Source organism: Hypomesus nipponensis, chromosome 9 (genome assembly GCF_054491055.1).
Source record: "Hypomesus nipponensis isolate SF chromosome 9, ASM5449105v1, whole genome shotgun sequence".
In the NCBI taxonomy this organism is placed as follows: domain Eukaryota; kingdom Metazoa; phylum Chordata; class Actinopteri; order Osmeriformes; family Osmeridae; genus Hypomesus; species Hypomesus nipponensis.
The window spans coordinates 24181416-24205068 of record NC_140369.1 but is presented as its reverse complement, the minus strand read 5'-3'; the positions used below and the strand labels follow the sequence as shown (position 1 = coordinate 24205068).

At 42.7% G+C, this 23653-nt stretch overlaps 1 long non-coding RNA gene across 1 annotated transcript; it reads right to left on the bottom strand.

Annotated features, from left to right (window-relative positions):
• Positions 1-21934: 21934 nt before the first annotated feature.
• LOC146273603 (uncharacterized) lies at positions 21935-23310 on the bottom strand. The gene is made up of 3 exons (XR_014766436.1): positions 23110-23310; positions 22683-22778; positions 21935-22436 (listed from the first exon to the last, which is right to left on the bottom strand). It is a non-coding gene; the product is annotated as an uncharacterized LOC146273603 (long non-coding RNA).
• Between the last annotated feature and the right edge of the window lie 343 nt (positions 23311-23653).

Below are 23653 nucleotides of genomic sequence, written 5' to 3'. Positions count from 1 at the left end.
TCCCACGACCCCACCCATAGCCCCTTGGAACAACTACTATTTCCACCCAAAACCACTCCGGTCCAACCCCCCACTGTGGAAAATATGGACCTGGACTGACTGATTGACCACTCACTCACACAAGTCTTCCAGACCTTGGTTTTTTGTCTCCTCTGCTGCCTGGTAGTCCATTTTGTTGGTATCACCCCTCTTGTTTGAAAACTATTCTGGGTAACATCCAGGGGCCGACCGCACATGTGACCCGGGTCATCTTAGCCTTTGGCCTCATCAATAGATCCACACCCCTTGACCTGACCGTGCGCCATTAACTGCAACTTTGCAATACACATACCCATCATCCACCTTCTTCCCACCCATCTCTTTTACACAGATCCTGGTAGGATCCATTGGACTGCGTCTAATGCCCAGGCCATGTTGAAACACTGGTCCCACCTCCTGGATTAATCACCCAACCCATATCCACACCCTTGTGCTTCTCTACTCAGATTGCTGGCACTAGGTGATTGGGCCCAGGCACACCCTCACCCTTGGACCCCATAAACCCCATGCTTCCATATGCTTCCTCACGTCAGTGATTGCTGGCATATCGCACCCTGCCTCACCTGGCCCCCCACCCTTCACATACTTCGTCGCACCCCTAACTGCCGACATGTCCCCTACACACACCCCTCCACACCCCCTCTCATCTCATTCATCCAGCCCCCACCCGCCCTCATGCTTCTTCACACCAGTGACTGTTGGCATACCACACCATTCACCCTTTCATCCAGTCCCCACCCGTCCTCATGCTCCTTCACATCAGTGACTGTTGGCATATCCACTATACACCCCCTCTCACCCTCACCAGTCCCTACCCATCATTATGCTCCTTCACCTCGATGACTGCTGGCATCACCCAAACACCCCCCCTCCGCCCTTTCTCTTTTCCCTCCCCCCCCTTCCCAAACCCCGCCCACCAGGACGGGACTACTCATCATCATCACACATCCTCTCATCCCTGAGGACCAGCCCCCCCTTCAGTGTTAGTGCGCGTCAATTTTCTCTCTTCCTCCTCTCTCGTTACAGGGGAACTCCTGGGGGTTGACCTGGGAGTGCTGCAGGACGCCAGAGTGGACCCCGACCTTCCGGACGAGGAGGTCACCTTCAGCGACATCGAGACGGTGGAGTTCAAGGAGGCGGGGGAGGATGTGGTCCCCAACATCTTCCTCGCCGTGCTTCCACCGCCTCAGCCACATACCACCGCCTTGTCCTCCGGCGGCCTCTCTCTCACCCCCTCCCCCCCCCCCCCGACAACGACGGCATTGCCCCTCCTGAGGCCCCGGATGCATGGGCAGACGCACCTCAGAGCTCCTCCTCAGACTCTGAGGTTAAACACTATTACCCGTGCGAGCATTTCTTCTTCACTGCGTCAGCCTCATGTCCACAATTTTCTCTCTCCCTTTTCTGTACAGGGGGAATGTCAAGGCCTCGACGACCGTATGCTGGCTAAGGCCTTGATGGAGGTGCGTGACTTTCCGGGGCTATCCTAGGCCTACAAGTGATGGAGCGTCTCCAGCCCCGACAAAGGACAGAACCCCTCCGCAATGGGCGTCCCCAGCCCCGACGTGGGAGAAGGAGGACAGGGCTCCCTGAGGTACGTGATGGTCATGGTTATGTGCAGCGCTCAGTTTTAGTACGTGTACTGAACTTAAATCTCTAACACACACTGTCGTGCCCCCTCAGCTGGCAGTACACACTCAGCACTGGCCAGCAACAGTGGATCATCTGGGTGTTTGAGTGGAAAAACTACCGAGCAGAGATTCATCCAGATCTCTTTAGTCTCTCTTACACATCTCTCCTCTCATCAGCTTCACCTTCTGTCTCTCCCCATTATCCCCTCCCATCCACACTGACCATAACCTTCCGATCTATAATTTTACTCAATCTTCTCTCTCCCCCACCTTCCACACATATGCCCCATTAACTTATTTTTAATGATTGTTTTCTCCTCCCCAGGACCTCTCCATCATATTCTTACCATCCTCTTCTCATTCCAGACCAACACGGCCGGGACACCCATGCATGCTCAATGCCTACTCACTCACAACCCCACCCCTCTATAACCCCCCACCCCTCTCTCTCCCTCCCCATCTTTTCATTAGACCGGTGTTAACCTTTGACTGTTTTTGATGGATCACCAGTAAGTTTTCCATTTTAATGCATTCTCTGTGTTTCCCAAGTAGTGTCTGTTGATCTTTAGTCTTAGGCCACCCTCATTTACCTGTATTTCCTTTCCTACGCCTGACGAGTCCCATATAGGGGACAAAACCGGTCTCGTGTTACTCCGTTTATTCTGATCTGAGTTGGCAGGTGGCTCTACCCGGAGTATGATGGTCTTCAACTTTTAATTACTATGAGGAGCACCCTCACATTGTCTTTCTCTCTCTCCATCCTCCTCTATCGGTGTTGACAACTCCTGAGTAAGGAAAAATGCTAACGTTTGTCTTAAAAGTCGCCATCGCCTAATTTTACTATTTGAAATGGCTGCTGTGAGCAATAGTATCTAGGCTACCTGCAGATCTCGTGACACTCAAATATACCATTGAGTGTCACTAAATCGAAACATGATAAACTATTTGAATCGTTTGAGAGGCAAGAAACAAGGAAAACTGGGGAATTTGATTAAGATATTGATATATTGATAATAGTTGCCAAGCGTTTTTAATGTCTTAAAGTTTGGCATATAACTCAGCCTAAGAACACAGACAGTATGCCCGTGTATCATCACCACTAAACAATTTCAACCAGCCTTTAAATTTAAGTGTTTGATTCCTACTCAATTCTGTATTTTAACGAGTATAGTTTTGACTTTGACAACACGACTAACAAAGTTTAACACGGAGGTAAGTGACTGAGGCTGTGTGAGGTCAAATGAGGTGATATATATTTTAGCATGACATTTAAGGAACGTATACATATATACTGTGTATAGTATTTATTTTACTCTGTAAGTCAGAGCGGGAACAACGGTGGTTTGACGCATGCATGATTCATTTGCAGTCTGGATGCGGAGTGTGTGGGTTTACTGTGCGAGGCTATTGTGAGACTGGCCACATGTGGGAAAGAGCTCACGGCAGCACCCGATGATTGTAGAGGCGATACTGCATCACTATCTATGCTTACAAATCAGGGTCTCCAAAACACCAGCAAGTCGCCAACAAGAACAGAAAGTCGCAAGATTTGTCGCCAGACGAATTTGACAATGAAACTGCCAAGTTGGCAACACTGTCCTCTATCTATCCATGTACAGCTGTATCTCTCTTTCTCCCTACCTCACCTCAGTCAGTTTTGTTATTTATAAATGGCTCTCATGTGCCACTTTTGTTAACCATTTCCTCCCACAGTTCATCGCTCAACAGACCTCTAGTCTTCACACATCCGAGGTTTGGTAGCCTACAGCTTCTTATTTTACTTCTATTCGATTTTCAAATCAGGTTACCTTCTTGGCCAGGTACGACACCCACTCACACGAGCCCCTCACTATATTTTTTGCTCCCCCATGGCCCTTAAGTTTCCCTCATGGCTCTCACCCTCCTTATCTTCTCTCCCATTTTTCCTTCTTCCTCTCATTTACACTCCCAGTATGTCTCACACCTCCTACCGCCCCAGGGATGACTACTGCCGCTCTTCCCATCCACACCCATCCCCCCTACTCTCACACCCCACCCCCTTCTGATGTCACAGCCCGCAGGGGCAACATTGGTCAACCAGCTGTCCATTGCCCTACACCACCATCACAACGGTCCAGATCATGGGGCTTCCCCCACCAGCATTACTCTCACGGCAGCCCACAGCCAGACACCCTCGACTTCCTCAAAAGGCACGGGATGTGACGTCAATCACACTGGCGGTGCGCACTACAAATGCGCGTAGGCTGGCCGAGCATCAGCCGCCAGATCGAGGCCATTTGCAGCCAGCTCTGCTGTCTCCACCCCAGCGAGGTCCGCCGGGGTTTGGAGGTTGCGGAGACTTTCATGTTGTATGTTGTTGTCATGTGGGGGGATTTCCGCTTTGACATTGTCACCGTCTGTGGGGTTTCTGTAAACGCTGCTGCCGTTTTGCCTTGAGCCAATTGAATGTCCGGAAAGAGAGTAAACTAGAACTGTACTCAAAGAATACGCTAAAATTATTCAGTTTATTTGGTGAATGTGTGAATAGCAACAACAAAAAATCACTGTTGTTGCTACATTGAATGGCTTGAGAACCCACAACAAATGTACCATTGTGAATAGGCTTTTGTCCTGTTTTCTCATCAGAGATAAAGTTGTGTTTATGAAATGATTGACTTGCCCTGAATAAATGATGCTTTTAATGCCGATACAATGTTTCTTGGATATGAATCGCTAACACCATCCTTCTCACACTGAGTTTCTCTGGATCTCCATTGAAATCAATCCAAAATAGTTGTAAACAAACGCCTCAATGCACTTGCCATTTGGACATATAGCAGTCACTAAAACCTGTTTACATCTTCACCCCCACTTTCTCTCGAAAAACTGGAAAAAGAACAATGGTGAGGATACCTGAAAAACCAAGCCTTGGGTATTTTTCTCTGCCTTCGAGAAAATGAGAGCTGAAACATTGTTTTCAAAATCCCCATATTGTTTCTCTGCTTTCACCAACACAGAGAGCTTGGCCCACTAATGAAAAAATGAGCTACAACCGTACAAGCGCAACATTGGTTTTCCTTGAGACATCATGGCTTGCAAATTACCGAAGCATGGCAGTTAACCCCGCATCTTTCTTCCCCATAGCATTTAAAGCTACAGACACGGAAACAGTATGTCCTGAGGAAAGCTCATTGTGGGACTGCCAGTAGTGGCTGTTATTCTGTAAAAGATCTTCTAAATGAAAAAATATATAATTGACAAACATGCTCATCTGTGCCTGATTGCACTCAAAAAATTGGGAAGAAATTACTTATGACTACATCAACCCTCTTCAATGCGAGTAAATCACTTGCATTGGTGACCAAATTTCACGCAGAGCAACTGAAAATGATCTTTAATTCCCCAGTGGATAGTATATGGTTCCATTTCACTCGCCTGTGACTGAGTTAGAGTCAAATAATACATTTAGCAAAGATTTCAATGATGCACTGCTGCTTGACTATGAGTTAACATTATTAGGCCCGAAGTGAGCTCTGAAGAGTCAGATTCCTCTTCCAGGGTATTTCCTTCTAGCTCTCCGAACCAAAAGTCTTTTTTAAATGTAAACCTGGTCACATCGTCCCCCAAGGAGAGCTCGGGCCTCCCCCACAAAAAGAAAACCAAGAGCGAGCAAGAGAGTGTCGACATTTCGTAGGTCCGGTTTTAGTGCTTGTTTTAACTGTTGATTATTACCCTCTGCTTTTATTGTTTTATTGATCACCCCTTTTAGACCCAACCCACTTCCCTGGTTTTAGTAATGAGCACGTCCCCTTTAACCCCCTTCATCCTTTTTATGGCACTCACAATCACCACTCTTAATGTAAGATCTATTAAGTCAGGTTTTAGAGCCCAGTCCATTTTAACCTTTTTAAGTACTGTACAGACAGATATTGTTTTAATCCAAGAGTGTGGACTGCCTTTTAAAACCTTTTACCAACAGTGGGAGAGCAAGTGGAGCCACGGACCCTCAGTATGGAGCGGATCAAACAACAACAAGAACGATGGAGTGGCGGTTTTAATAAAAAATGCACACATCTTGGTGAAGGGGAGCACAGTTTTACACAACGGACGTATGCTTTTACTGAATTTGAACTTTTTAGGGAAGGATTTTAAACTGATAAATGTGTATGGTTTTAGCAGCAAGAATGAGAGGTGCGACCTTTTAGATGACCTGCAGTCCCACCTGCTAGGGAGGGATCCCCTAGTGGTGGGAGGGGATTTTAACTGTGTTTTATCAAGGAAAGATAGGAAAGGAGCCGGAGGGGATTTTAACTGTGTTTTATCAAGGAAAGATAGGAAAGGAGCCGGAGAGCTTTTTAAAGTAGACAGATCGTCGGTTTTAAAACACGGACTTTGTAGGGATTTTAAATTAGTTGACTGTTTTAGATCCCTGCATCCCAGAGAGGAGGGCTTCACCTGGTCCAGTGGCGATGGTACCAGAGCCTCTCGCATTGACTACGTACTGACCCGGGACGCCCCCCCAACCGATGCTAGATTAACCCCGGTATTCTTTTCGGACCACTGTATGCTCACGTGCACCCTTTCACTAACCTCGGGTGTGACGGTAGGGAAGGGTCTGTGGAAACTGAACTGCTCCCTGTTGGAGGACGAAGTGATAACAGGGTCATACAGGGAGCGGTTCAGGGACTGGCAGACCCTTCAGGACATGTTTGAAACACGAGCACAGTGGTGGGAAATGGTAAAACACAGGACACAGACTTTTTTTAAACGGAAAGGGAGGGAAAAAAGAAAGAAAACAGAGAGACGCATGGTGGGACTGCAGAGAAGGTTGGAAAGGTATTTTAAACTTACACAGGAAGGGTTGGATTTTAACAATGAAATAAGAGAGGTGAAAAAAGAAATGGTTTTAATGGCGGAAGAGGTGAGCAGAGGAGTGATTTTAAGAAGCAAAGAGAGAGACCTGGAGGAAGGAGAAAAATTTACCAGGTACTTTTTAAAGAAAATAATCAGCAGGAGCAATGTTTTAACGGGCATCAAAGATAAAAATGGGATTTTAAAAACTGACACACAACAGATTACGAAGGTGGTGGAGGAATTTTATGATGAGTTGTTTGAAAAGAAAGAAGTTTTTAATCACGTCATGGACGAGGTTTTAAGCTTTTTAGACAAAACAGTTGCAAACACCGTGCTTTTATCCCAGGATTTTACCCTTTTAGAAATGGACGAAAACATCAGATGTTTTAAAAAAAGGGAAATCCCCAGGCGAGGACGGGCTCCCCCTGAAATTTTATCTGACCTTTTGGGATATTGACACAACCTGTTGACTGTTTTTAAGGACTTTGAACGACTCGACAGACTACCTGACAGTTTTAGAATGGGCATTGTATCCCTTTTATTCAAGAAGAATGACAAAACAGACCTAAAGAACTGGCGACCTATCACTCTTTTAAACGTTGATTGTAAACTTTTTAGCAAGATTTTAACCTCTCGTATGTCTTGTGTTTTAGGGGACTTGATCCACCCGGATCAAGCCTGCGCCATCCCGGGAAGGAGGATCACGGACAGCCTGGTACTGATCAGAGACGCCATCTGTTTTGCGAGAGACAGAAACATTCGGCTAGTAGTCCTAAATTTAGATTTTGAGAAAGCTTTTGATCGGGTCTCGCACCAGTACCTTTTCAAGGTACTGCAAAAAGCGGGTTTTCCGGGGAGATTCCTAGCCTGGGTGGGACTGCTGTATGGGGACATTACCAGCAAAATCCTTGTTAACGGGTTCTTATCCAAAGCAGTGGAAGTTAACTGCGGCGTCCGTCAGGGGTGTCCCTTATCCCCCTTACTCTATGTCTGCTGCATAGAGCCGCTGGCGCAGGTCTTGAGAAGGGACCAACTCATTTGTGGGTTGGGGATCCCGGGGACTGGGGGACTGACTGCCAAGTGCATTTTATACATGGACGACATCAACGTTTTATGCACTGACCTCTTATCTGTAGACAGGACCCTGGACCGGACTGACTGGTTTGGCCTCGCCTCGGGTGCCAAGCTTAACAGGGACAAGACAGAGGGGAGACTTTTCGGACCGTGGGGTGGGACAGACATGACTAGGCTTCCCATGACGACGACCCAGACCGACCTCCGCATCCTCGGGGTACATTTCGACCGGGAGGGGGGAGGGAGCGGAAACTGGGAGGGCTTACTGACAAAAACCCGACAGAAACTGACGTTCTGGGGACTCAGACGACTGACAATTGAGGGCAAGGTTTTAATCATTAAAGCAGTGATTTTACCCTTGTTCTTATTGATCTGTTCTGTTTTTATCCCCCCCAGACCCATTCTTTTAGCCCTTGACAGGATGGTGTTTTATTTCATCTGGGGGTCCAAGTGGGAGCGTGTGAAAAGAGAAGTGGTTAAGAGAGCCCCACGAAACGGAGGGAAGGGACTCCCGGATTTTAAAGTGTTCTTCGGTAGCCGGTACACCGCACTCCACCTGGCACTGGCGACGACCCCATCCGGAAACCACAACACCGCGGCCCTGACCAGATTCTGGATGGGGTCCTACCTCAGGCACCTGCAGTGGATCCCGAAAGACCTGAGGACGCCAGTGTCTTTTAACCTCCCCCCGGCCTACCTTTTTATTAAGACGTTTTTAAAGACACACATTTTAGAGAAAGAACCACTCACCGTTTTAACCAAACACCGCTCTGTTCTCTCTCTTGAGCAGGAACGGGAGGAAGTGAGCCGAGTGCGCCGACTCGCCCTGGGTGAGTCGGCCACGGTCTGGCGGAACGTGAGCCACCCTGCCCTGCTGAACAAGCACCGAGACCTCTCCTGGATGGTGGCCCATGAGATCCTCCCGGTCAGAGCCGTCATGCACTCCCGGAGACTGGCGACAACATCCAGGTGCCCGCGGCCGACTTGTGGCGGAGAGGAGACCGTGAGGCACCTGCTCTGGGAGTGCAGTGCCGCCCGGGACCTGTGGATCCTGGCGGGGCCCCTGATAACCCCGTGCCTGCCGGCAGGGGAGGTCCTCAATGCACAGCTGGTGCTCTACGGGCTGAGCCAGAGGACCATGACATCTGTACAATTCCGCCAACTCTGGCTCACCCTGACATGCTTCAAAGAAGCCCTCTTGACCTCCAGGAACCTGCTGGTGGGGAAGCGCGTGGAGATGTCCACCCAGGCAGCGGCGGAACTTCCTGCAGAGACCCTCGGGTGGTACATCCCACGCGCCATACGGAAGGGGCCCCCCTCCACGTGAAGTGGTCCGGGCGGCAGCGGCCTGGCTGCGCCGGAATGGCTGCCCAGGTCGAGGATCTCCGCTGGGCCCCGGAGGGGGAGGACTCGGTGGCTTGTTCAGCGGGGCAGGTAGAGGCAAGCCAGACAAGCTCATCCCGGTCCTGCACAATTGAGGAACAGAACTTTTAAACGCACTCACACGCACACACTCACACAGCCACACAAGACACATAGCCACATACGCACACACACACACACATAGTCACATACACACGTCACATTTTTGAAGACACATTGTAAAACATTCCTTTAAAGATGTCTTAACCAAGTGTACATTCTTTTATGGCTTTTTAACACTGCTGTATTTATTTATGATCACCTTGTTGTTTTAGCTGGCACTTTTTAATTACGATTTCGATTCAGTGCTTTTAAAGCAATTACACCAGTGTTTTAGCGCCCCCTATGCCCTGTAAATAATGTACCTTTTAAATATAAGAAAAGACATGTGAAATGAATTGTTTTTATGAACTGTCAACGGTGAGAACCAATAAATTTTTCTCAATAAAAAAAAAATGAGGTAACATTATTGGCTACTATGACAACAGACGGACAGTCATTTTGCTGCTGCTCAACAACGAAAACGAAGATTCCCAAAGTCGGGGATGCAAACACATGTATGGTGTAACAAGAGAGGTCATTTCAGCCCTCGCCCGCAGCAAATATTCATATACTTACATTGCCACCAACCCCCTGGCCTACCCCTATATGCACAAAGTAAAAGACATTCTGAAGATCAAAATACACCAACACTTATTTGTAATATCCTATTTCATTTTTTCCCTGATCCATTCACTCTAATTAAACCATCTAGCACTTCTTCTTGTTTTACTACTTCCTCTTCTTCCTGGCCACCTCTTAGGGGACTTAATGTTGATGATCCTAGCCAACTCCTTCAGCTGAGTAACAGCCTGAGAATGGCCCCTCACCACAGGATCGATGGAGCGCAAAGCGTGTAGGGTCTTACTTTTGAGAGGTAGTTTGTTCTACTTGTCACAAGCTGTGTATGGTCACTGAAATCCAGGACAGTAGATGATTTATTTAAGACTGCAAGGGAAGCTGGCTTCCCCTAAAACGTAAAAAAAAATGTATGGTCAAATATTTAATATTTCATTAACATTTTGAATGTGTTAGAACACGTTCGTTTCTAAGATGAGATTGTTCAGAATCAGATACATTATATTAGCAGGTCGACTGACGCGATTTCCTTCTCATACTTTCCCCTGGGGTCACAGTGAATTTCTTTGTTGAAGCCCCACGTCCAGGGACTTGAATGGGACTGCTTTGAACCAGGTTTTTTATAGTGCTTCGAAACTATACAGTCATTGGATAAATGCTGCAATTATGTCCCTCCCATTGACACTCAGCATAACAAACGCCACGTCACTGTTTGATGATTGGAGGGTCTGTCGAAAGACTGCATCTCCTTTTTAATTATAGCGATTTTGTACTATAAATAGTCCCCAAAGCTATTCGAGCCCAGTCCCATTAGCGGATTCTGCAAGTGTCGTTAAAAGACAAACTGCTGCAACCTATTTCTTGGTATTAGATGGGGAAATTGCAAGCCATATCGATGAGCCTACGTTGTTGCAAATGACACACACAACCTGCGGGACCCACAGAGGTTGCGGCCAACGTTGAGTGAGTTGTCATGGTGATTACAGTTATTACAGCTCCTGATGGAGTTTTAGATTGGACACGGAAGATATAAAGCATATCTAGTAGGAACAAATATAGGCTACAGCACAAAATCACGCACAAATGAAAATTTGCTTGTATTGCGTCTAGGTCCGGACCCGCCTTTTGAGTCACCTCGCCATAGACAGTAAAAGATACGCAGCAAGAAGACACACGAGTAGGCTAGTTCACACTTGCACGCATAGGTTACTGCTGATTTGCTTTTTTTCTATTGTTGGGTGGAGGCAATCCAGAATTACTGTTGGTGCAATAGACCAATTTTATTTTATTTTTACATTTGGGATGCGCACGCAATGTGGCTGCAGAAAACCAGGAAATGATAGCATTTTAAATGGCTAAAGAACCACATGGATATACAAATAGTTAGATTTAAAAAGACCAAAAAGGTAGAGGAGGGCAGCCTTTAATAGAGAAAGCGATTAACCATTGATCTGTCACATCAGAATTTTGATTCGGATCACAAAAGCCTTGAAATTTGAGTGAGAATGTCACCTGGTACAGACTGCATAGTCAACCGGCAACCATGTAGCCACTTCATGTCACAAAGTTCATAATTTTACTGTTTTACAGTCAATTCTACATCTAAAAAGTCGAGCAGGGCAGCTTTCAAGAGATATGGGAATTCTGCTTTTATTTTTTGGATTTTTTAAAACTGGCAATCTGAGTGAGACTGCATCCCCGTACACTGTTTTGACATTAGCTTTAGTCAAACTCGCTCACTGGCAGTGTGCACAATGTTGTATTTCACTCCATACTACACCAGAAACGTCAGGGAGGACTTCCTAATGTAGATACGAGCCTGATGAAGATTGCCACTCGAAGTGTAATAGAATGGGGAGAAGTTTGTCTTTAACAACTGACATGCGCAGTTGAGCTTGCTTGACAGTTGTGTGACATCGGATGTTAATTGGTCTATTATAAAAATTATAAAAAAACTATTCGGATCTGCATGATTCACACAAGTCACCCGAACTTATGTCGCTAGATTTCTTGTCGCTAGGGAAGGTAAAACTTTACACTGCCTCTGTCCCTTTGTCAAACAGATTGCCTTGATTTTACGGCACTTATCACACATAGAGATGGATTTTAAACAAGATACAATTACAGTCTGAGCAGCAAACGCTTACTAAGCCAACTTTTTGTTAAAACAATTAATGTAATGTAATGCTACTAATGTAAAATGTAATGTAATTAAAGATCACTGTTCGTAGTTCAGATTATTCTTGCCCTTCTAATCAGCTCTTCCAACTGCGAAAGAGCTTTCAGTGCCCAAAAGAAAATACAACCAAATGTCCGCAACAGCCTCACATCCTCATGCCTTTCAGACCAAAATGGAAATGTATTCTCAACTGTGCTTCTCGGAATCAGCCATATCGTCACCGGAGCGGAACAATTTAAAGGAGTGATTGACTGGTTTTGGGGGGTATTTCACACTGTTCCTGAAAGGTCACATGGCATGCTGTTTTTAGATGCTTTTATATAGCGTAGGCCTTAGTGGTTTCCTATTACTGTATCTGAAGTATCTTTCCCGAAATTCAGCCTTGGTGCATAATTACAGCCAGCTTTCCTCAAATGCACTTTTTCTGTGTCTGTAGGTTTATATGCTAATGAGGAGAGGGGCGGCAACATGCGTTAATGTTCACAACTGATGTATCGCAATGGCTCGTAGCCCCCGTTGCTGTAAGATGCCTTGAATTTAGCCATTCTCATCTGATCACCCTGGTTTGCAGAAATGCACACTCAGTCATTTCAATGAGGAGAAAGGCTGATATCGTGCGCGCCATAACACCAACAGCAGAACGGTTATCCAAATAACAAATAAATGTACGACACTTGCGTTACAGTGTTTGTATTCACACACACACTTGATGCCATCTACCTTTACACAGGAGCTCAGATGTTAGTTGCAGAGGTTATGCTAACAGCCATATTCTAAGGGTAACAAGCTAGTTAACCTATATACAGTGAAGAAACAGAATGATATAGCGTTATTTAACTTACTTGTCCAAGGTTTGTAGCTTGACCAAGGAGAGTTAGTAATGATTCAGAAATGTATATCAGTCCCGATACCTGGGCTACCAAAATGTAAAAATAAAATGTAATCAAACATATTTAATTAAATAAAATGTAGCAGTGAAAACAATTATGTATTGGTCAAACATACAATAGTAATCAAACGGTTACCAAACATTGTAAACATAAAAAATACAAATAAATGTTGGTGTGTGAACCATGGACGTTTTTAGCTTGAAGCACTGTACCGTGCAGTGTACAACACATGTCCAACCAGTGGACAGAAACTTCAAAGCAACATGGAGCAAGCTAACCCTAACCCAAACAGTTGGCTGTGTGGAAATATTTCACACTTGTAACGCCAACTAGTTTGTCGGCTGTTTGCAATGTAAATGTTTTGATGGTGGTGATGGTACTGCAAAGTACAATAGTACAAGCACATCCAAAAGCACAATGCTAGGAGTACGCTGACTTCCTGCAGCTCAACAATACTATACTGTAGAATCTACAGTGTAGATTAAACCGTTAATGAGTCGCACGTATGTGATCATTCGAATGCGGGTCTCACAAGGTAACGTTACATATGCAATTTTGAAAATTCCAACGGAATATGTTCCCACAAACTAAGCGACAAACGCTGTATGGCTTCAATATGTACAAATGAGAAGGCTAAGAGGTAACACTAGCATGCCTGTAGCATATTGCTTCGAGTATTATGCTTCTTGTGGGGACCGTTGTAAATATTTAGAACCAACACATCTGAAGGTTTGGTTAACTCCTGCTGCTGAAAAATGACCTAGAATGTGCTGCAAATTAAAAATAAAAATGGATCAGCCAGTGAATCTGTTTAATTTTCCCATCCGCGATCTAGCTATTTTGTCAAAATCGTGGCCGATATCCGATCTTAATATCATATCGGTGCACCCCTAGATTTAACTCATCTTCAGTTTCAGTTAGCTCTAGCTATCTAGCTAAAAAATAGATGGACGAACATACATCTTGAATTGTAGATTTATAAAACACGTTATTTATTCAAATGAAGGGAACTTGAAATAACGTTATCTCCATTGCCAATAAACTATGCTAAATCATCACACATTATACCTATGATGTTGCGTTAGCAAGTGAAACTAGTTTACATGCCTACGGTCTAGGTATTTTTGCTATCTAGCTGTTCTTGCATTCCTTGCAAATCAGCATTATTAAAAAGCAGATGTGATAGTCTAGCTAACATTTACTCAACGGGCATGGCTGATGTTTGTATATACCATCATTTTTTGAAATTGTTACATAGCACAGCACCTGGCTGAGTTGTGTCCATTTTTAAAATAAAATTCTGCGTCTTCTTTCACTCTCGTTTTGAACCTTCTGTGCCATAATGTAAATCATATCATTTTGAATAGTACAAGGTATTTCGTTTTACTTTCGCTGGCAATTAACCTCTGTAATTGTAGGATGGCTGATTTGCGGTGGTTACAAAAAGGCTTGAGGCAGTGTTTCAAAGATTTAGAATAAATCCAAAAGGTTTTACTAGCCAGTGGCAGCAGGCACACATCCAAGTATGGAAAAACACACAGAAAAGAAAAAAAACTCCTAAACAATAATTTCCAATAACTAATTAACTTCAAAATAACAAAGACACTTTCAATAATCAAACTAACTGGTCATTTCACCATGTACTTTCCCACTCCACTGTCATGTGTTATCTGTTGTTCACCTTAAACCCAACTCCTTCAACCTGGGGCCAGTTTGTCGTAAGGGTTGAAGCTAAGTTAATCAATTGTCGCTTTAGCTCGTTAACATTAGCGAGCTAATTGAGAAACGAAAATATTGGTTCGTCGACGGCCGATCCGCATCCAAATCATGTGGTTAATTTCAATCAGGCTAAACTCATCGGGGCAAGTGCATGCACACGTCCTACTTCAAAAAGGAAGGAAAGGTCGATCACCAAAACCGTGATTTTCTAACGGTATGATGGCGGAAAAGACCGGGGTTAAAGAGACCGCAGATAGAGTGCGGCTAGTCTGGTTTGTTATATGTTTTAGATCTATTACTTTTATCACTTGTATTATTGTTTTTGTTGATTTTATGTAAAGCACCTTGAGCTGCAATTCCTGTATGAAATGTGCTATATAAATAAAGTCTTACTTACTTACTAAAGAGAGTACATTCTCGCCATCAGAACAACATACAATAATAAGTCTCTACGAAGACTACAAAGAAATAATCATGGCTAAGTCAAACACCGCTGCCAGAGCAAGACAGGCAACTTGGCAAAAACTTGCCATGGAAAACTACGCTGCACACATAAGTTAGGCTATACTGCCCTACAAAGCCAAAAGACCGTAACTCGCCGAAGTGTAGAACTGAGAAAAACGACTTCAAAGTTTTTGCACTTTCAAAGTAGTTGTCCTGCCAAATGCATTTTAGGTAGGACACTGGAAATCTAGCAGTTTGATGTTTTAGTGATTACACATTATCTAAACTAGACATTTTTGAAATTGTTGATCTTAAACTGCACTTTTGACCCATATTTTGAAGTTACAGTAGTATACCATAGTCTATCGTAAGTGGTCATGCCAAGGCAAAATACAGTAACTTCCGTTTCTTTGCTCACTTAGTTGCTTATCACGATATGAACTCTGTATTTTATAAACCAATGTAACATACACGTGGATACCTGTCACAAGACTCACAAGACAAGAGTGTTTTTGATTTAACTGCCAGGGTAAGATACTTACAAACGACTCATGTTTGGGATGTTTGGTGTTGAATGCCAGCGAGTAGGCTAAGCTAATGCTAGATGTGTTTATTGTTGCTAGGTTACGTATTAGTTCAATTGAAACCATAACTCCATTTGAACGTTTGAGTGCCGCAAAACAAAGGCAAAGAACCGTAACTGATGTTACGGCATTCTGCTTTGGATTTCTAAAGCCAAAGCAGGCTTTTGGAAGGTACGGTGAAGACAACAACCTTATTTTCTCTGAAAAACAGACGAGTTCATTTAAGATATTTGGCCACATGATAAAGCAGACCTTAACTGTTCCGAAAATGAAAAAAAAATCATTTAACAAAATTGAAGTTACGGTCTTTTGCCTTTGCACGGCAGTATAGGCAAAGTTAAGCAGGATGGACAACCATCAAACCAGGGTAGAAGTTCTAGTAGCAGTGTGTCTGTGCAGGTGCGTGTGTGTTTTACTACAGTTCTGTTCAGTTAAAAGCCAATACTGATTACATTTTCAGTTTGAATATGTTTGGAATGTTTTCTGTTGTTGTTGCTAAGGTCTTGATGAGATATTTTGTCTGTAAATAGTGCTTTCAAATCCATTTGCACACAATTTTACAACACTTTTTTAAAAGCCTGTTTTCTCAAAATGAGTTTTTTCTCATGCTCTGAGCGTGAAATCTCCACTTCTGTAGTACTTACAACATCAAACTTGCTATTTATCTTCCTATTTACTATGTCTAGGAGTTTACAGAGGGGTTTGTTAATAAATGTTTCATAGCCTGATTTATCTGGAATTTTATTTTTAAAAAAGTGGCAAAAATCGTTTAGAGTGTTGACAGTATTTTCTGATTTCTGAAGTGATATAAAGAGGTATCAAAAATCTCCTTTGTAAAAAACTTTATATTCAAAGTATCAACAAAAGGACAAAAAAAGTTTTTACCTATCTTTAACCAATAATCAGATTTAAGTTCTGGAAAAGTATGCATATGTAATTAAATTGTGCGTCATTTGCATATAATTTGCATATCTAAATACAATATTCAGAAAACTTGTAATGCAAAAAAAACATTGTCTTAATATAAGTAATCTCCTGGGGATATCTATCAGTTAACATTTTTACCCTATTAACCTGTGTCTGGCCTTAATGAATTTATCTTCCCAACTAATTGTATTGTTAATTTCACATATTAAATATCCATCATAGTGGTCTTTGGAGTTTATCAATGGTTTCTTGCTTCTTCCAAACTAAATAGTTAATTTTGACAGACCAAACATATTGGACCATGTCCAGGATCTGATGTTTTTTTCCTTAAAGCACAAAAAATCTAAAAAATACTTGAATGTGATTCATTTTTTGGTCAACAGTAGACTTCCAGTACAGGATTCAGTATAGGATTGTGAAAGAAAACTCTTCAAACTGCACAGATGCCAGTTTACTTATGTTTAGTCATAACAAAACCGGGGGTCAGATGACTGATCAGTTAGGGCGTTGGGCTATTAATCAGAAGGTCGTTGGTTCGATTCCAGGCCGTGCAAATTGTGTCCTTAACCAAATCACTTCACCCTACTTACTTGGGGGGGATTGTCCCTGTACTTACTTCAAGTTGCTCTGGATAAGAGTGTCTGCTAAATGACTAAATGTAGTCAAGATCAAACATTTTTAGGCACATAAATGTAAGACAAACAACATTTCCCATTTAGCGCATCTTTAATATAATAGATGCAGCTCTGCATTAATTTTATGTTTAGAGTGGCAGAGGAATTTAAGTTGATGCATAAAAAGCACAATTTGGTTCAGAAAACAATCACCAGAATGCAGGAAATTAAGTATTTAATACCCCAAATCTCCCCCCAGACCCCCACTTAAATATTTCCCCCTGACATTGGCCACTGCTAAGGTGTCCCTTATTTGACCAAATTGGAGGTGGCAACCCTACCTGTGGCTGAGTTAGAGGCAAATAATACGTTGAGCTAAGATTTCAATGACGCACTGCCGCTTGACTGCGAGTTAAGAAATCGCCACTGGCAGAGATGCAGATTGTGACAAGGCGACCCCCCAAAAATCTCTTGCAACCCACCAAAGGGTTGCGACCCAGTCTTTGGGAAACAATGGTCTAAACCCATTACCATTGCTGTATCCATACCTGGGGGCCGACTTCAAGAGGTCCGCCAGTTGGGCGGACGCGACACTCGGTTGCGTCATCTCCAGTCTGAAGATTCCACCTCCTAGACGCCCAGGAACCTCAACTATCACATAGTCTGAGTCATTTAGTCCATCTAACAGAATATGGGTGTGGATATCGGTGTGGGTTGGATGAGGGTGTAAATGCTTTGTCCTGTATATGAGAAGAGGGTAGTCTGCTGATCCATTACTTTGTCACTTGTCTGAAAGATACACTTTTCTGTAAATATGGTTTGTGGGTCACTGTTGTTGTTTTTAAGTTTGTTTATATACAATTTCGAATGAAATGTTCTCACTTTTTGTGTTACTCTTCCTGTCTCTCAGAGTTGTCAGTGTGTGTTAGTTTCATTTATTTTAGAGATGTCCACCCCTCCCTCCTCAGTTAGTGCTGGTAGTCTTGGATGTGTCTATATCACAGTCATCATCATCACACACCCAACTATGACTCAACTTTGACTCATGATGGTTTCTAAACAAACGCATGTCAAAAGCACTTAAACATTATATTTAGAATGAAACTAGGTTTCAGACTAGTGGCTTGGACCATGTGTATGCTTCCTCCTACTTATTTAACATGAAACAAGAAGCAAAACACATGACTACAATGCCACATTGGAGGCGGTGTCGTAATACACAACGTGGACACAGCAAAGGGGGTCACAACGTCCCATAGACAGCGCGAAGGATAAAGAAAATGTTTTTTTTACCATGAAAACGTGCTTTTCTGAATGTACAAGTTTTGTTTTTAATGCTTAAAACCCAGCACAACCAGGGTTGCCAACTTCGCGACTTTGTTGCTATATCAGGCGACTTTCCAAACCCTCCTGGCCAGGGCCGGCCCAAGCCTTTATGGGGATTTAAGCAAAATTGATTTGGGGGCCCCTCGGCGTTGCTTATTGTTGCCGATAAAAAAAAATATATATATACATACATTTTAAATACATTAAACTGTAATATAATTTGCTCTTAGAGGCCCTCTGGTAGCCACAGAGGCCCTAAGCAGCCGCTTAGTTTGCTTATGCCTTGGGCCGGCCCTGCTCCTGGCGACTTTTATTGTCAAAAGCGACTAGCAACCAATCTAGCAACTTTTTCCGGTGTTGTTGGAGACTTGCTGGTGTTTTGGAGACTCTGACGAGAGAGCGCGGATACGTCACACCATGTAGCATTTTTGAGATCGCCGCCAGCTTGGAAGGCTACACGCCCTTTCCAGCCGGCCAGTCCGAATATGGGAACTTAAATTCCCATGGTTCCTCCCTCAATATCTTTGCCGTCCAATCACCAATTTTTTTCTGAAAACTGCCAGATACTCGTGAATACATCTCCAAAAAGGACATCTAATTTGGTTGAGGGGTTAATTGGTGTGAATTAATAAATGTATCGTTATCCATCTTTTGTCTAAGCAGCGTCAGAGAGGATACCATGGCATGGGAGATGTCCTACACTCACTGCGTTTACATGATGGGATCAATTCGAATTAAGCTTTATTCGGACAATGCACATTTTTGGGGCAACTAGTATTATCCGAATATATATGGCAGTGAATAAACCGAATCATTGGCCTAAAGCATGTCATATCCCAGTTCGATACGTGGCGCTGTTTTCATTACAACTAGTGGTGATACAGCCCTTTCCGCTTGACCTCTTCACCACTACCAACAACAACATTTCGAGAAAAACGGAGAGCAACGTGAAACTACATCATTTCGTGCATGATGACAATAGGAGTGCTGCGAATGCAAACGGCGCTATTGGCTCACGTTGTTTGTTTCTGCCGGGCTGGATCCCGGGAGCGACAACTTATCGTCTTTTTCGACTTCTGGGTCATGACCTGGGAGGCAGGGCGGCGGGATCTCAAGCATGCGCACAGACGCAGAGTCCAGTTCATAGTCCAATTCACCGTTTACAAGCATGCAATTTTCCGAATTATCAATTGACTCGGATTCAGTTATCTTGGGGTGTCGATCGGATCTTAGTCGGACCGCAATTATTCGAACAAAGGTGTTAACAAGAAACGGATAATTCAATTTCAGTCCAAATAAGCCAGTAATTCAAATCCATGTAAACGCATTTAGTGTTAGATGTACTGCTTCAATTGGAAAACTGAGCCAATATGTCGAGTAAAGACACGTTTCTTAACATATGTTGTCAATTTTGTAAATACAAAATCTAAACTTTTTTGTTACAAAGCATTTGTTGGAGTAACGCGAGTTTTTCAGGACACAATTCTCGATCCGGCTTGAGAATTACGGTTTATCCACTAATCACTAGAAGGGTCATATCTTTCCAACCAAATAATATATGTAAAATATGGGTGCTGTTCTACACTGCCCCCAAATATGTACATTTCATATACACCAAGTTGTCCTCTATCTTGTAATACAAGTGGTTGAAAATGAAGATGTCGCCTACGGACAGATTATTGTAAACATTGATACGTGAAATGTTATTGTTTTCTCATGATTTCCCTAAAATAATCATGCATATTGGTTGTGTTTGCAATGCAGTTTCTATTGAAGCCTCTCAATATTTTTGTTTTGTTGGATTTAGTTATGTAATGCATGCATTTAGTTTATTTTGCTGCAGAAATTCCGAACAAAAAGTGAACGACCCATCTCAGAGTAGCTTTATATAATGTTCGGTTACTGTATTGAAAAAAAGACAGAAACATAATTGCTGCAGTCAAGGCTTTATGTATTTGCAACAGGACATTATTGCAAGAGATGTAATATAGCTGCCATTTAAATTACTGTATGTGAAAATACTACGTAAATATACAAACAGAATAAACTACTAAGTAATCTAATCTGCCCGGTCTTCTGCATTTGGCCAAATGTTCTCCTACACATCACACCTGATATCTTCTCTGGCTAGGCATCTTGGGAAAAATCTTTCGGCATGCCTTATCCACCCCAGGCACTGTTCAACTGTGATGTCTTGGCATGCAGCATCCATTGCATCCAGGAGGGACATTTGGTCATGTGGACGATGGGCCAAAAACCTTCCATCTCAAGGCCGAGAAAAACTCATCAATGGGGTTGAGGTAAGGGGCAAGGAAAAGGGACATCATCCTCTGATGGGCGTCAAACCAGGCTGTAACTGCCCGCGAATGGTGGAATGCCACATTGTCCCATGTGATGACATAAGTGGTCACCCACATGTCCACTCTCTACCTCTGGCACCAGTCTTTGGTGCAGGTCTCCTAAAAACAGGAGAAGGCGGTCTGTGTTGTAGGGGCCAATCTCACATTTATTCAGGAGTGTACCGTTGGAGAGGAGCACATGGTAATGTTGGCTCCTTTCCGGCACTGTTTGCCCGTTTGCCAATTACGTTTCTTCCGCGCCAGCGCTTTTTTGCCAAGTTGAAACCAGCCTCGTCAACGTAGATCATAACATGTGGGACCTCATTGGCTTCCAACTCCATGACTCTCTGAAAGTAGTCAGACTGTGTGTAAATGCGCTACTCTGTACATCAGACCTGCAAACTTGTCGCTTTTTGGCGAAAATCGCCGTTTTCTTGGTCAATTGGACCTTTTACCTGAAATGTGTAGAACCGTATTTTTTTGGGGGGGGGGGGGGGGGTGGGAGTGTAGGCTGCCCTTCTTCTGCATGCCACGCAGGCTTAGAATTGCGAAACATTATTGGATAATTCTTATAATTGACATTTCTCTGGGCCAATCAGAATCTGAGCACTTCTTCTCTTGGCCAATCAGAATCTTAGCACTTGCGTCAAGATCTGAAGCACACAGCGTCAACTGTTACTTGCACTGGCCAGCTTGCCTACCAAAGTTGAGTTAGCCAATGTCGTTGGCGATGCTAGCTAACGTTAGTTTGCTACCTGTACATAACATTTCACTGGGTCTTGCACTGTGTTTAGCAAGTCGCAGTATTTCCAAGCCCTGATAGTGTAACTGAGATGATACAGTAGATACAACGTGCGTATATGTGCTAGGCTGTATAGAACTAGTACTGTGTGAGAGACTGTTGCACAGTACTAGTAGCTTAAGTACTACACTGACACAAATTTGACTGTAGATTTTACAGTAAATACCTGGCAAAAAAGTTGCCAGTAGAGTCTTGTAAAATTGCTGTTAATAACTGAATATAATTACAGTATAATACAGGATTTTTTTTACAGGTTATTGGTGTAAATATATTACAGCAATGTATTGTTTTTTTGTTCAAAAAAACTAAACTTTTTTGTAATTTAGTTTACAACATTATCTTGTATTCTTTTCAAATTACAGATGTTAAAAGCTGTAAATATTTCACAATACAATATGTTGTTGTAAAAACAATTACAGTTAATTATTTTTGTATTTTTTTACATTTGCAGCTTTGCTGATGCCTATTGTAAAGTGTTATAAATAAGACCAGGTTTGCTTCTTATCCACAAATCATTTCATTAGTTTTTCTTTAACTGTTAAATAAAACCAGTCAGAGATACAAAATCATGACATTGAATTTTTTAACGCATTACAGTATTACAATACTGTACCTTAACTTTTCAGATTCTTAACAACTCATTAAACAATAAACATTCAATTAAATTAAGAGATGCAACGAGGTCCAGCTATATTCAAAGTTACCATATACATTGCTTGAAGACCCAATTTAAAATAATGACCTGGATTAGAGAAACATCACTTCCACAAAAGGCAAAAATAAAACATAACTACATAACATAACAAACTATAGTCACAGTGAGGAAGTCGTTTGTATATTACTATATAAGCCATTCAAAGTCCATTAGCCACTTGAGTAAAGAAGAGACGTGAGGGTTAATGGAGTTTCTTTTCTTCTCCTGTACCTTCCCACTTTTTTGGGTCCCCATCTTGGTTGCCTTGGTCCCACTGGAGGGGTGAAGTCCGATAAAGCATCTGAAATCACAAATTTCATAATTTTTTTTGTAGGTGTAATATGACAATGAAAATAAACTTCATTAAAAAGTGCCAAAACTGCTTTACAATAACCGCTAACTTACCCTTTTTTTTACTCAAAATGTTAAAGGTGTTTAAGTACACTTAAAGCTAAATAAAATATGTTACTCATAATAGCAAACTTTACAAAATAATGATCAACCGTCTTCTACTTCAAGCACATAGTTACCTGTCCTAAGTTTTTACCTGAAAATCGTCTTCAGCCATGTAGCCTTTGGTTAATCACTGTGCAGCGATGGCGCTCCCTTTAGGATTTTTTTCCTCGACCTGTAGCTAGCTATGCTAAACAATGCAGCAGTTGAAAAACACGAGTAGTACTTCTACTTCCACTACTACGCTCAGTTCAAAATGAAATAAATATGAAAAGGATTAACGGTAACATAATACCCACTATACTTTTACTTCAGTACTATTACCATAAGCTAAACTGCTTTGCCTGGATTGCTTGTTCAAAATGTCTTCTGAAATTTCTCCAGCTAACGTTGGTTACCTAGCTATAAGTGAACTTTATATTGGGGCCTGCACTAGACTGATACACGGTCAATGTAGGTTATTTCAACCAAGTTAAACCACAATTTAATTATGTAAGCTATTTATAGCTATGTATACTTACATATTGTAGATGAGGGGAGTGGAAATGTGGCTGCTCCTCTGCAATCCGCCATCAAATGGTCTTTTGTCAAGCTAACCGCCTCGTGCAACGCATCCAACAGTAAATAACTGTATTACTGCATCATTTACAGTCAAGTGCAAATATGTCTGTAATTTCACAATAATTATTGTAGAAACTGTAATCGTTTTTCAACCCACAATGCATTGCAATATACAGGTAAACTTTTCTAAAATGACAGAATAAGAAGTTACTGTAAAATTCTGCTGTAGAAATTACAGAAAGGTGTTACAGTGTAGCTATCTATCGTGCCGTGGTGTACTGGCAGCATCATACATTTTAGCAATTCAAGACTTGCATGTGCAGTAAGTAATGTCACATTAAATAATATATTTAAACTCAAGCTTGCGTGGTGCGTCGCTGTCTTCAATGCCACAGGCTAAACTAGTAGGTTTAGTATGTCAAAAGAAACGTTTAATTCCCGGCACATCAGTTAGGCTATCAGCTGGCTTGTAGCTTCTTCAAGCAGCTTCTCCACATCTCAACG